The sequence below is a fragment of the Silene latifolia genome, chromosome 9 (genome assembly GCF_048544455.1).
Source record: "Silene latifolia isolate original U9 population chromosome 9, ASM4854445v1, whole genome shotgun sequence".
Classification (NCBI taxonomy): Eukaryota; Viridiplantae; Streptophyta; class Magnoliopsida; order Caryophyllales; family Caryophyllaceae; genus Silene; species Silene latifolia.
The window spans coordinates 13,949,865-13,961,631 of NC_133534.1; positions in this window are offsets into that span (position 1 = coordinate 13,949,865).

Below are 11,767 nucleotides of genomic sequence, written 5' to 3' on the forward strand. Positions count from 1 at the left end.
TGGAGGTGGTGATCAAGGCGTCACCGTTAACTCTTCATCCCGAAGGCTTCCCTCTCCCGGTGCAGTCGGTAATCCAAGTGTCACCTTTGTCCCTTCATCCTGAAGGCTTCCGTCTCCCGGCCTTATAGAGGAAGGCACGAAGGCGATTAAGGAGCGGCGAGGTGGAACGTGATTACCGGTGCTCGTATCGTAGAGCAGGAGAAAGCCGTGGCTCAAGCTGTTTTTGAGCGTAATGCCACTAAGCGGTGGGCTGCGTCGGCGAAGCCGGATCTCCTCAATGAGCGAGAGGCTTAGGGAGATCTTTGAGAAGGCGCTCTTGGCCGAGAGAAAACTCGGGAGGAGGGACGGAAAAGGAGGTCCTTCACGAGAGAGCCAAGGCCGAGGCCGAGGGCGGCAAAGAAGCGCGAAGATCTTTGGAGAAGTGTAACCTTGTTCGGAGGCATGCCGACCTCTATCTCCAGCAGAGGAACGAATCCAGGGACCTGTTTAAGGCCCAGGCGGAGGTGATTCGGGGCAAAGAGGCCATCATCAGGCAAAAGGAGGAGGACATTGAGATGCTCCAAACCGTCATGCTTCCCAAACTGTGCGCTGAATTAGGGATATGGCGAAGAAGAAGCGCTAGGGAAGTGATCGGGGAGCTTTTCCCTCTTGATGGTTCCTTTCCGTGGGGCCAATTTGACGAGCTGCTTGATGATAAGCTCGAAACTAAGGAGAAAGCCGTGGCGGAGAAGGCCAAGGAGGCGGTGAGGGCGAAGATGGAGAAGGAGGCGGCGCGGAGAAAGCGACTCTTCTTTGAGAAGGCTAAGGCGCCAAGGAGGAAGCCGAGAGGATGAGGGCACCGATCCGCCGAGGCCAAGGCCGAGGGCTTGAAGCCGAGGTCGCTAGGGAAAGTCTTTGGGTTGCCTATTGAAGAAGATGCGGCTACCGCCGCCGATGGCAAGCAAAGAACAGGCATAGGGAGACGGGCGGTTGTCACCGAGCTCACCGGCGTCTCGGATAGCTTGACTCCTCACACACTACCATGTCGCTTGATGAGAACAAGTTTACAAAGCAGATCGCAAACTGCTCGGGAGCCAATTATTAAGCCCTTCCTCCCTGCCATCTTTTGGCGTTTCAAATGACATATTTGTAACTTTTGCTTTTCTTTCCTTGTATTTTGTACAACTTTGGTAGGTTGTGTTTTGGCTTATCCCAATGGGGACGGCCGTCGTCTGCATTCTTTTCACCTGTAACCTGTTATTATTAATAAGAGTTCGTTTCTTTTGCCTTCGGCATGGCCGAGGCCTTTACCTTATTTCTTTTACTTGCGCTTTTAAAAGTTGAGCGTCTCAACTGTATTTAGCGTTTCCACTTTGCCTCTGGCTTGGCCGAGGTCTTTTCTTGTTTTTGTCTGAGTTGCCCTCTTACGTTATTAATTGAGCGTCTCTTTTTTTTTGTTTCCGCCTCGGCTTGGCCGAGGCAGTTTAGAGTGTGTATCTCAACTGTGTTTAACGCTTCTAAGGTATTTTGAATATTTTTGCGAGTATCAACTGTGCTGGCCGCTCTTGTCGGGATGACAGTGTGAGCCGGCGTCTGCTTCTGGATAGCGTGTTACGCGGCGTCTACCACTTGGAGTGACTGCGACGGCGCCACACCTCTGGGGGTGACTGCCGTAACGTCTACTACTTGGGGTGATCGCCACGGCGCTACATTTCTTGATGGAGACCGCCGCTCTTGTCGGGATGACAAAGTGTGAGCGGCGTCCCCTTCTCGGATAGCGTGTTACGCGGCGTCTACCACTTGGAGGATGCGACGGCGCCACACCTGGGGGGGTGACCGCCGTAACGTCTACTACTTGGGGTGATCGCCACGGCGCTACATTTCTTGATGGAGCGCCGCTCTTGTCGGGATGACGGTGTGAGCGGCGTACGCTCGGATAGCGTGTTACGCGGCGTCTACCACTTGGAATGACTGCGACGGCGCCACACTGGGGGTGCTGCTAACGTAACGTCTACTACTTGGGGTGCCCCGCCACGGCGCTACATTTCTTGATGGAGGCGCCGCTCTTGTCGGGATGACGAGTGTGAGCGGCGTCGCTTCTCGGATAGCGTGTTACGCGGCGTCTACCACTTGGAGTGGCTGCGACGGCGCCACACCTGGGGGGTGGCTCGCCGTAACGTCTACTACTTGGGGTGATCGCCACAGCGCTACATTTCTTGATGGAGATCGCCGCTCTTGTCGGGATGACGGTGTGAGCGCGTACGCTTGCTTCATAACGATCGCCGCTCTTGTCGGTATGACGGTGTGAGCGGCGTCGGCTTCTTGGTAGAGACTGCCGCTCTTGTCGACATGACAGTGTGAGCCGGCGTCTGTTTCTTCATAACGACCGCCGCTCTTGTCGGTATGACAGTGTGAGCCGGCGTCGGCTTCTTGGTAGAGACTGTCGCTCTTGTCGACATGACAGTGTGAGCCGGCGTCTGTTTCTTCATAACTAGTGACTATGGGGAAAAAGAACGTTTTGTTGGGAGACCTGGTCGATTTTACATTTAGATATAAAAAATGCGCCGGGGTGTCCACAGCCATTTCGGACACCTCCGCCGCTATACAGAGTCTACTAGTTCCCTAATGCCTTTTTAGAGGCGCTCCTTCCCTGTCAGCCGTCAGTCACGTCCATGAGGTCGCCCTCCTGTTGCAGGGATGAGCTTTTCCCCTTCTCTAATTGCTTTGCCACTTTGAGGGATTGCATGTTGCATCCTCTGGCAGATATCTGAACGTTGACCACCTCGTCCTTCTCGTCCTTGGAGACGAGTTTATGCGCTTCCCCCCGGTCCGAGACATACATCAGTGTCAGGGCCCGGATGGACATTACCGCGGTCCGCGTCGGCCTCGCTCAGAGTGACTCGGCCTATGAGGACGTTGTAGGCGGACGAGCCGTCAATGACGACGAACTCAGCTAGGACATTCTTAGCCGCATTCCCCTCGCCGAGCATCACTTTGGCGTCCCGATTGAACCCTGGGGGTACCAGGCCGGCCCGGAGAAGTCGTACGGTGGATTGGTGCGGGGCTCAAGTCCTTGACTTTCGTGCCGAGGCTAAGGAAGCACACCGAACATGATGTTTGTGTAGCGCGCCGTGTCAATCGGGCACCTCTTCACCAGGTGGTTGGATATGTCCAAGTTGACTACAAGCGGGTCGCTGTGAGGGGCGATGACTCCCTCGTAGTCCTTCCTCCCAATAGTCATATCGGGAATGTCGGGGCGATCGCCGTGTGTTGGGCACAAAGTTGATGGCCCGATACGGCTCGTTTAGGTGCCGTTTGTGCCCATGAGCCGACCCGCCGTAGTTCTCGTTTCCCCGATGACCACATGGATCACTCCTATCCGTTGAAAGACGGATTTTTTATCCGGCCGCCGGGCGTCGTCTTTTGGCCTTTGGCCACATACTTGTCGAGGCTTCCCTTCCGGATTAGCTCTTCAATGGCATTCTTCAGATGCCGGCAGTTGTCGATGAGGTGGCTGTGCAACCGTGGTACTCGCAAAGATCGCTCGTGTCGCCGTCTCCTTTTGGCTTGGGAGGCCGTTCCCACTTCCGGCCCTCGCCGCTCGGGCGAAGACCTCGGCGGCCGATGCGACCAGAGGGGTTTTATCATGGTAATGCCTTTGGTAAAACGTTCCCGAACTCCCCCCGGCGCCCGTCGAGTCCTGTTTCCTGGCAGATCTATCAGACCGTGACCTGTTATTGTCACGGCGTTTCTCATCGGACCGTGACCCGTTATTGTCACGGCGTCTCTCATCCGGGTTGTCATCCCGGCGGCTTTTCTTTTCTGAGGGCTCGGCCTCGCTGGGGCCTACCCAGGTCTTGTGATAGTCTTCCACCTTGATGGCCTGGTCGGCCATCTTCCTGGCGGCGTCTAAGCCCAAACCCCCGTACTTGATGAGCTCGTCTTTTAAGTCTCCCCTTGGGAGGCCTTTCATCAGTGCGAAAGCCGCCAGTTCGGGGTTGATCTCCCGAATCTGCTGAACCTTGCCATCGAACCTCTTCACATAGCTTCGTAGAGACTCGCCCTCCTCCTGTTTGATAGTTAGAAGGTCCGACGTCTCCACGGCCCTCCTTTTATTGCAAGAGTACTGGGCTACGAAGGCGTCTCTTAGGTCGGCGAAGCAGTATACCGAGCCGTCGGGAAGCCCCTTGTACCAATTTTGAGCCATCCCATGCAGAGTCGTTGGGAAGACTCGGCACCAGACCTCATCGGGCTGCTCCCATACCGACATGTAAGACTCGAAGGCCTCGGCGTGGTCGGTTGGGTCACTGTCTCCTTTGACGTGAACGCCAAGCAACTTCGACTTAGTTGGCACGGCGGTGTCAAGGACATAATCACTGAGGGGCTGTCTGACCACGTGTCGAATGACACGCGGCGATCGGCTCCTCGCATTCCTAGTCCGGCTCCTCTCCTCGTAGCGGGAAGGACTCCTTCTCCGGCTCGGGCTTCTTCTCCGACTCTGCTGAGTCGGGCTTCTCTGGCTCCCCCGGTCTGCACCTCGTCGGTGCTGCGGCGACGCTGTCCTCTCGTGAGTACGGGGAGGGCTCAGGTCCACCACTAGCACTTTGGGCTCCTCCGGCGTCTTGGCATGATCTGCTTCTCCCAGTGCTCCGTTCAAGTTTCTTGGAGTCACTTTCTGGGCCCTGGTCTCTTGGACGGTTTCCGCGGCTCTCGTTGGCGTGACAGTGTGAGCCGGCGTACTCCCACCAGGTCTAGGAGCATCTTCGGTTTTTCTTTGTGTCAACCACATGTCCCATGATGGTGACTGGTGACGGCGGCGGCGTGTCCTAGTATTATCGGCATTCGAATTCCGGTTGGATTACTCACGGTGGAGGGCCGCACGACGACTCGAATTGTGAAAAGTATCATCTTGGTAGAATGCGGTTTCGTCGGTCGCGACTACCTCTTGTTGTTTCGACATCTTCTTAGCTTTTTGGGTGGGTTTTTTGTGTTGTTTTTTTTTTGTTGTTTGGGAATGAATATGACTAGCTTCTAGTGTCTTTTCCCACAGACGGCGCCAATTGTTCCGGGTGTAATTCCAGAGCAGATATTTGTTACCACTCGTAGCTTGTAGAATGACGTCTTTGCTTGAATCCTCCTTTGATCTCTCCTGAAACGATGAACAAACTGAGGGCTCGGCTTTTGCCGAGCGTACTCACTCCGACGCTCAAGTCAATAAACTTAAAGGGCTAAGTATGTGTTACTTGACTAAACGTGAATTGTAGAGAGATAAGGAAGATATTACCAGATGAATAGTGGTTATTAGGTCAATTTTTGTGGATCCTTTCCTCAATGAAGGTTGAGGAGTATTTATAGACTTTCACCTTTTGTCACGTAGTGGCCAAGTGGCCAAGTGGAAAGACCGTTCTACCCTCGGCCGATGGACCTATGGTAGGCTGGCCGAGGGGTCTTGGATATGAGTACGCGGATATGTGTCCCGGCTGGCTAGTTGTCTGGCCGAGACCCAGGTGACAGGCCGATGGATTGCATCGGCTAGACTGTCTAAGTCGTTGACTTTGCTGTGGATACCCTTGACCTTGCTCAATATGTTGACTTGGTCAGCGGTGCAGAATATGCCCCATAACTATGGAACCATGCATTCCACCAAATAAAAATAATCTTTATAAAGTCATCTTTTGGAATTAAATCCTTGAGATAATTAAGTTTCGTTAGAAAACTTTGACTTGTAATATTATCATAATTTGACAAAAACTCGTTGAAACTAACACTACTACAGATACAGGCTATAACAACGGTCAAAAACCGTTGTTATATAAAAAAGCGGACGTTGTTAATGCGTCCGTTGTAGAAGGTTTTAACAACGGTTGGCTTACTTAAGGAAACCGTTGTTAAAACTATTAACCACGGTTTTATGTATAAAAACCCGTTGTGGAAAGTGTGACACAATTTTGGGGGGAAAGTTATAACAACGGGTTTTAATATACAAAACCGTTGTTATAACTAAAGACAACGGGTTGTTATAAAATAACCGTTGTTGTTTGTTCTTAAAAAATAAAAAAAAAATTAAATTAAATATTACTAGATGCATGCATAATTACGGCCTGTTAGAATTCCAATGCATGCATTATTACTGACATCACTGTACATATGAACGGATAATATGGAATTAGAAGGGTTAGTAAACGGATTTGAAGGAGCATTATTGAGAGATATGATGATGATTATGGCACAACTTCCTAACATATTTATTAATTAAAAAGCAATTAACTCAACCCACACACATTGCTTAGTATAAATACATTGCATATCTCAACTAACATTTCCATTATTATCTCATATATTCATCTCCAAACTCTAACTGTTAAAACAAACTCTACTTAATCTTTCAAATCAAACTCAAAAACTCTAAGAAAATGAATGATTTCATCCTAAAGACTCTTACCATGATCGAGAACAACAACAACTTCATCCGCCGGTTCCTCCATATTGAGGAAAGTTTCAGGAGCTACCTTGCGGAAGCTCGAACCGCATCAAGCACGCCAAAGAAGATGGCTTGACGGGAGCAAAGCGATTGCGGCTATATGACGATATAGCAATCTGCGAACGGAACCTCCAAATAGCCAAGGAGGAGAGGATGGATACGATAGAGCACAATAAGATCCTCCATGAAAATATAAGAATTGCATTTTTACATATGTAATTTTTTTTTTTTTAATTTATGTATTTATAAATATATATATATATATATATATTAATTATGTTTATCTTACTTCTTCATGCATCTTGCTTCTTCATTGTTTTAGTAACTAATTATGCGAACAATACTTAAACAAATAACATAATGGTCGATAAAAACACATATATGCAAAAGAAATAAATAGAAAAAGAAAATAATGACGATGAAACTAACAGTGACGGCGAGATTTACCTGATAAATACAGAACGTAATAGACGATGAAATCAACAAATGACGGCGAGAAGAAGCGACGATGAGAAAGTGAGAAAGAGAGAAAGAGAGAAAGAGAGTGTGTGTTTTGTGTTTGTTTGTCTCCTGTGTTTGTGTTTGTGTTTGTGTATTAAGGGTTGTGTTTTGTGGCTGCAGCAGACTTCTGTTTGTGTGGTTTATACAGTATGGAAGGTATTGACAACGGTTATTAAACAACAACCGTTGTGAAATATGTTTTAACAACGGTTGTAAAAAACACCCGTTGTCAAATATGTTTTAACAACGGGTTTCAAAAGTAACCGTTGTGATTACTTTTCACTAACTTTGCGCCAATTTTGCGCCAAATTATTAACAACGGTTGTGCATGTGTGACCCGTTGTTAAAACTAATAACAACGGTTTTTATAACCATACCCGTTGTAATTTATTTTAGTAAAATTCGCGCCATACATTCTACAACGTCTATTGTGATTTTCGTGAATAATCGTTGTTAAAGGGGCGTTGTAGTTGCCTAAATTTGTAGTAGTGTAATAATGTTCAGGTCTTGGATGACAGACCCAATCAAGGGACATTCGTAAAAGAAATGATCTTTGTTTTCAATAGGATTGTTGCACAGAACACAATGAGGTGGGACATCAATATGACTCTTGAGAAGTCTACTTTTCGTTGGAAGGCCGTCAACACAGGCTTTCCAAAGAAAAAATTTCAACTTAGGAGGAATATTCAATTTCCAAATCCACTGAAATTCACATTTGTCAAGAGCTTGATCGAACAAACCTTGCGCTAACCAAGTTGCTGTTTTGGTAGAGAAAACTCCATCTACGGACAACCCCCAAATGAGGGTATCTGGAATATCATTATGTGGCACTGGAATGTTAGTAATCTGATTAACAATATCGCTATTCACTAAACTGGATAATTTACAAACATCCCATTGCTTGTCTGAGGTTATGAAATCTTTAACCAAAAGATTAAGATCACGGTTACTATCATCATCAACCATACTGCTTGTAAGTGGGTGTGAAAAAACCCAATTACCAGACCAAAACTTAATTTATTGTACTTCGTAGTTGACAAGTACTAGTATTTTAATCAAATAATAAGAATCAATAGTATTAAAACAAGCAAGCCAATTAGTCTTGCTGAAGACGGGTCGGAGCAAGTGACGGATAATGCCACTCACAAAACGAATAGGGGGACAAGGTGGGGGCACCCCCATGTGCTTCCCTCTCTCCTCTATTTGGGTCATTTGTGAGGCAAAATGGTATCCGTCACTCCAAAGTGACGGATACGTGCCGTCACAAATGAGATTTTGTGCAAGCAAAAAGGGAACCTTTTTACCAGTTTTGCACGGAAAGCAAATGGTAGGATTTCAGCTTCTAAGAGCATGTCCAACCATGAGGAATACAATCCTTGAAAAATTGAGGAAGAGAAAAAGTAGAACAAATTAGAACTCCAACCATGAGGATACATCCTCAATTATGTGAGGAAGAAGACGCTCTGTGAGAAATCAAGGAAGAAGACGCGGAGAAGAAAGTGAGCTTGCAGTATAAAAAGTACATTTTTTAATTGAAGATGGCACAAACGGACAAATTATGCTGCGTAAGAATTTGGTAGTGGTTGGGATGTACAAGTAGTACTTGATTTTACCAACTAATTATTTACCCTTTATTTTTAATTTTACCAAAACTTAACATCTAACTATTTTTTTTCAAAAAAATAACTATACCATAATTCCTATTTTTTTTCTCTACAAATAGGTAATAATATTTGATATATATTGACATACTTTTCCTTTTCTTCTTTCTATGATTTTCTTTACTCTATTAGATATCGTTTTTCTAATTATTTACTCTATACCATAGTGGAGACGATGAAGTAGATATGGGTAGGCAACGCCCTCAAGGTATAAAGGCAGCTAAAAAGAACAAAGGAAAAATGAAAGTAGGCGAGGTTGCCTATTTAGCTGAAAGCATTGACCGATTTGGTGACCGTTTTGGTGAAAAAAAGTCTGGCGATGCGGAATTGCAATGGGAGAAAATAAAATATCAAAATAAAAAGATGGAGATGAGGGCTGAGCAAATGACTCTCGCCAATAAGAAGCTCCAACAGGATGAAAGGTTGTACAAATGGAATGCATATCAATCTTTAGCATCAAGGAATAATTTAATTCCGGCGGAAGAACAATGGAAATTATCACTGTTTCAAGACTTGCAAAACAACTAGATTATTAGAGTGTTATCTTTTCGTTTTCCAGAGTGTTGTCTTTTGTAATATATTGTATTAATGTAGCCTTGTAAAATATTGTTTTAATGAAATCCAGTTGTTTGCTCATGGTTGGTTCTATATCTAGATTACGGATAAGATTGGATAATATCGATTGGATAAATGAAATCCCAGTTGTTTACTCATGGTTGGTTCTATCTAGATTACGGATAAGATTGGATAATATTGATTGGATAAATGAAATCCTAGTTGTTTGCTCATGGTTGGTTCTATCTAGATTACTGATAAGATTGGATAATATCTCTTGTCTATATATAGATATATACTTATTCTCTTAGTTGTATTATTCATCACACTCATCTTCCTTCTTTTTCACCTCAAATGGATTTTTTATTTGAATTCTCATCATCTTCATCCTCTAGTGATGACAATAATGAAAATGAAAATGAAATAATAGAAGAAGCTATTGTTCCTGTTATATCTCAAGCATCTCGAATAATCAATCGTAATCGTCGAAGACGTCCTTATCAAAGAAGGTACATTGAGAGGAATCGTGAAAATGGTCACGAGAACCTCTACAATGACTACTTCTCCCCTAATCCTACCTATCCTCCAAACTTGTTCCGGCGTAGATTTCGAATGCATCGACATGTATTCCTTCGCCTAGTGCAAGCAGCGGAAGCCTATGATACATTTTTTGCTCCAGGTCCTGACGGAAGTGGTAGAGTGCCAATATCATCTTTGCAGAAGTGCACAGCAGCCTTACGCATGTTAGCGCATGGAGAAGGAGAAGATAGAACAGATGAGTACTGTCGGCTTGGTGAATCAACAACATTTGTTGCATTAGAAAAATTTACTGAAGCTGTTATCGATGCATTTGGAGAAGAGTACTTACGATCACCTAATGCAAATGACCTCCAAAGGCTCCTACAAATCGGTGCTCACCGAGGGTTCCCTGGAATGATGGGAAGTATTGATTGCATGCATTGGCAATGGAAGAATTGCCCGGTTGGTTGGAGGGGGATGTATCAAGGCCGAAGTGGTAGAGCTACTGTCATTCTTGAAGCAGTTGCCTCACAAGACCTTTGGATATGGCATTCTTTTTTTGGGATTCCAGGGTCTTGTTGTAATGACTTGACTGTACTCCATCGCTCTCCTATTTTTGATGATATGATGAATGGGCGAGCACCTCGTGTTAACTATATGGTTAATGGAAAACATTATAACATGGGGTATTATCTAACCGATGGGATCTATCCACAGTGGACGACCTTCATACAATCAATTCCACTTCCACAAACACCCAAGGATAGATTATTTGCAGAGCGTCAAGAAGCGGCTCGTAAAGATGTTGAGCGGGCGTTCGGCGTACTACAAGCTAGATTTGCAGTCATTCGTAAACCAGCACTTACTTGGAGCGAGCAACTGATGCGCAAAATTTTAAAATGTTGCGTCATAATACATAACATGATAGTGGAAGATGAAAGGGATACGTATGCTAACTACTCTGACCCTACTGAGTTCGACAATAACGGGAATGAGGAAGGTCATCTTAATGTTGAAGATCCCGAGTATGAAGTTGGATATACAGCTCCTATAATCTGCGTATATTCAAAAAGTAAATCGTATAAGAAATGCAAGGGCGAGATCAAGTCCTAAGAGCAGATCTAATTGAAAATATCTGGCAAAAATTTGGTGACCACAACTAATATTGTATTATTTTCTTTTTCAACGGTGTTTTAATTTATTGTATTTTCTTTATCGTTTTAATTTATCTATGTAATATTGGTGTGTTTTTTTAAATATTGTATTAATGTATCCTTGTAAAATAATGTTTTAAATTTTAAATTTTTATGTTTTAGAAATTGTCTTGGAAAATATTTTTTTTTAAGAGAAAAAAACGTTTTAACCTTTTTTTCTATAATAAAATTGAAGTTGATTAATTATCGAGTTGAAAACCCGAACAAATTACGAAAATAGATTTTAATGTAAAAAAATGTGTGGGGTATGTTAAAGTAAGAGAGATAAATGATGAAAGAGAGTGATGAGGAATAAGTGTAAATTATTGTTGGAGGAGTGTTTTGGTTGTAAATTGAAAAGTTGAGGAATAATGAGGTGGATGAGTGAGAAGTGATAAGAGAGAGTGAGATGAGGGGGTGAAAAAATCATGGTTGGAGATGGTCTTAGGTAAGTACTATAATCGAATCCTCCCCAAGTAGGATTTGAATCGAGGACCGACCGTTTTACCACTGAGTTATTGGAGTGTGGCTTAAGGCATCGGGAATACAAGTCGAAGAAATACTCGAGTTTTCTTTTCATTTACTTTTTGGATTGTCAAAGATGTCAAACATTGACATTTGATATTTTAATTTTTAAATAATTAAAATATGAAAAATAGTTACATTCTCTTATAGAAAAAAATTCTTTCCCAAAATTATACTCTTAAAAAAAAAAAAAAAATTAAAACTCCCGCGTTTGGAATCTTAAAGTTTGCGAAAAAGAACATGGAAAGAAAGGAAAAAAATGGAGGGAGTATTGTGCATAATTTGGAATAGACGATGCACACATTTTCCCGCGTCATCCCTCTCTACCCAATTTCCAAATTAAACTCTCTCAA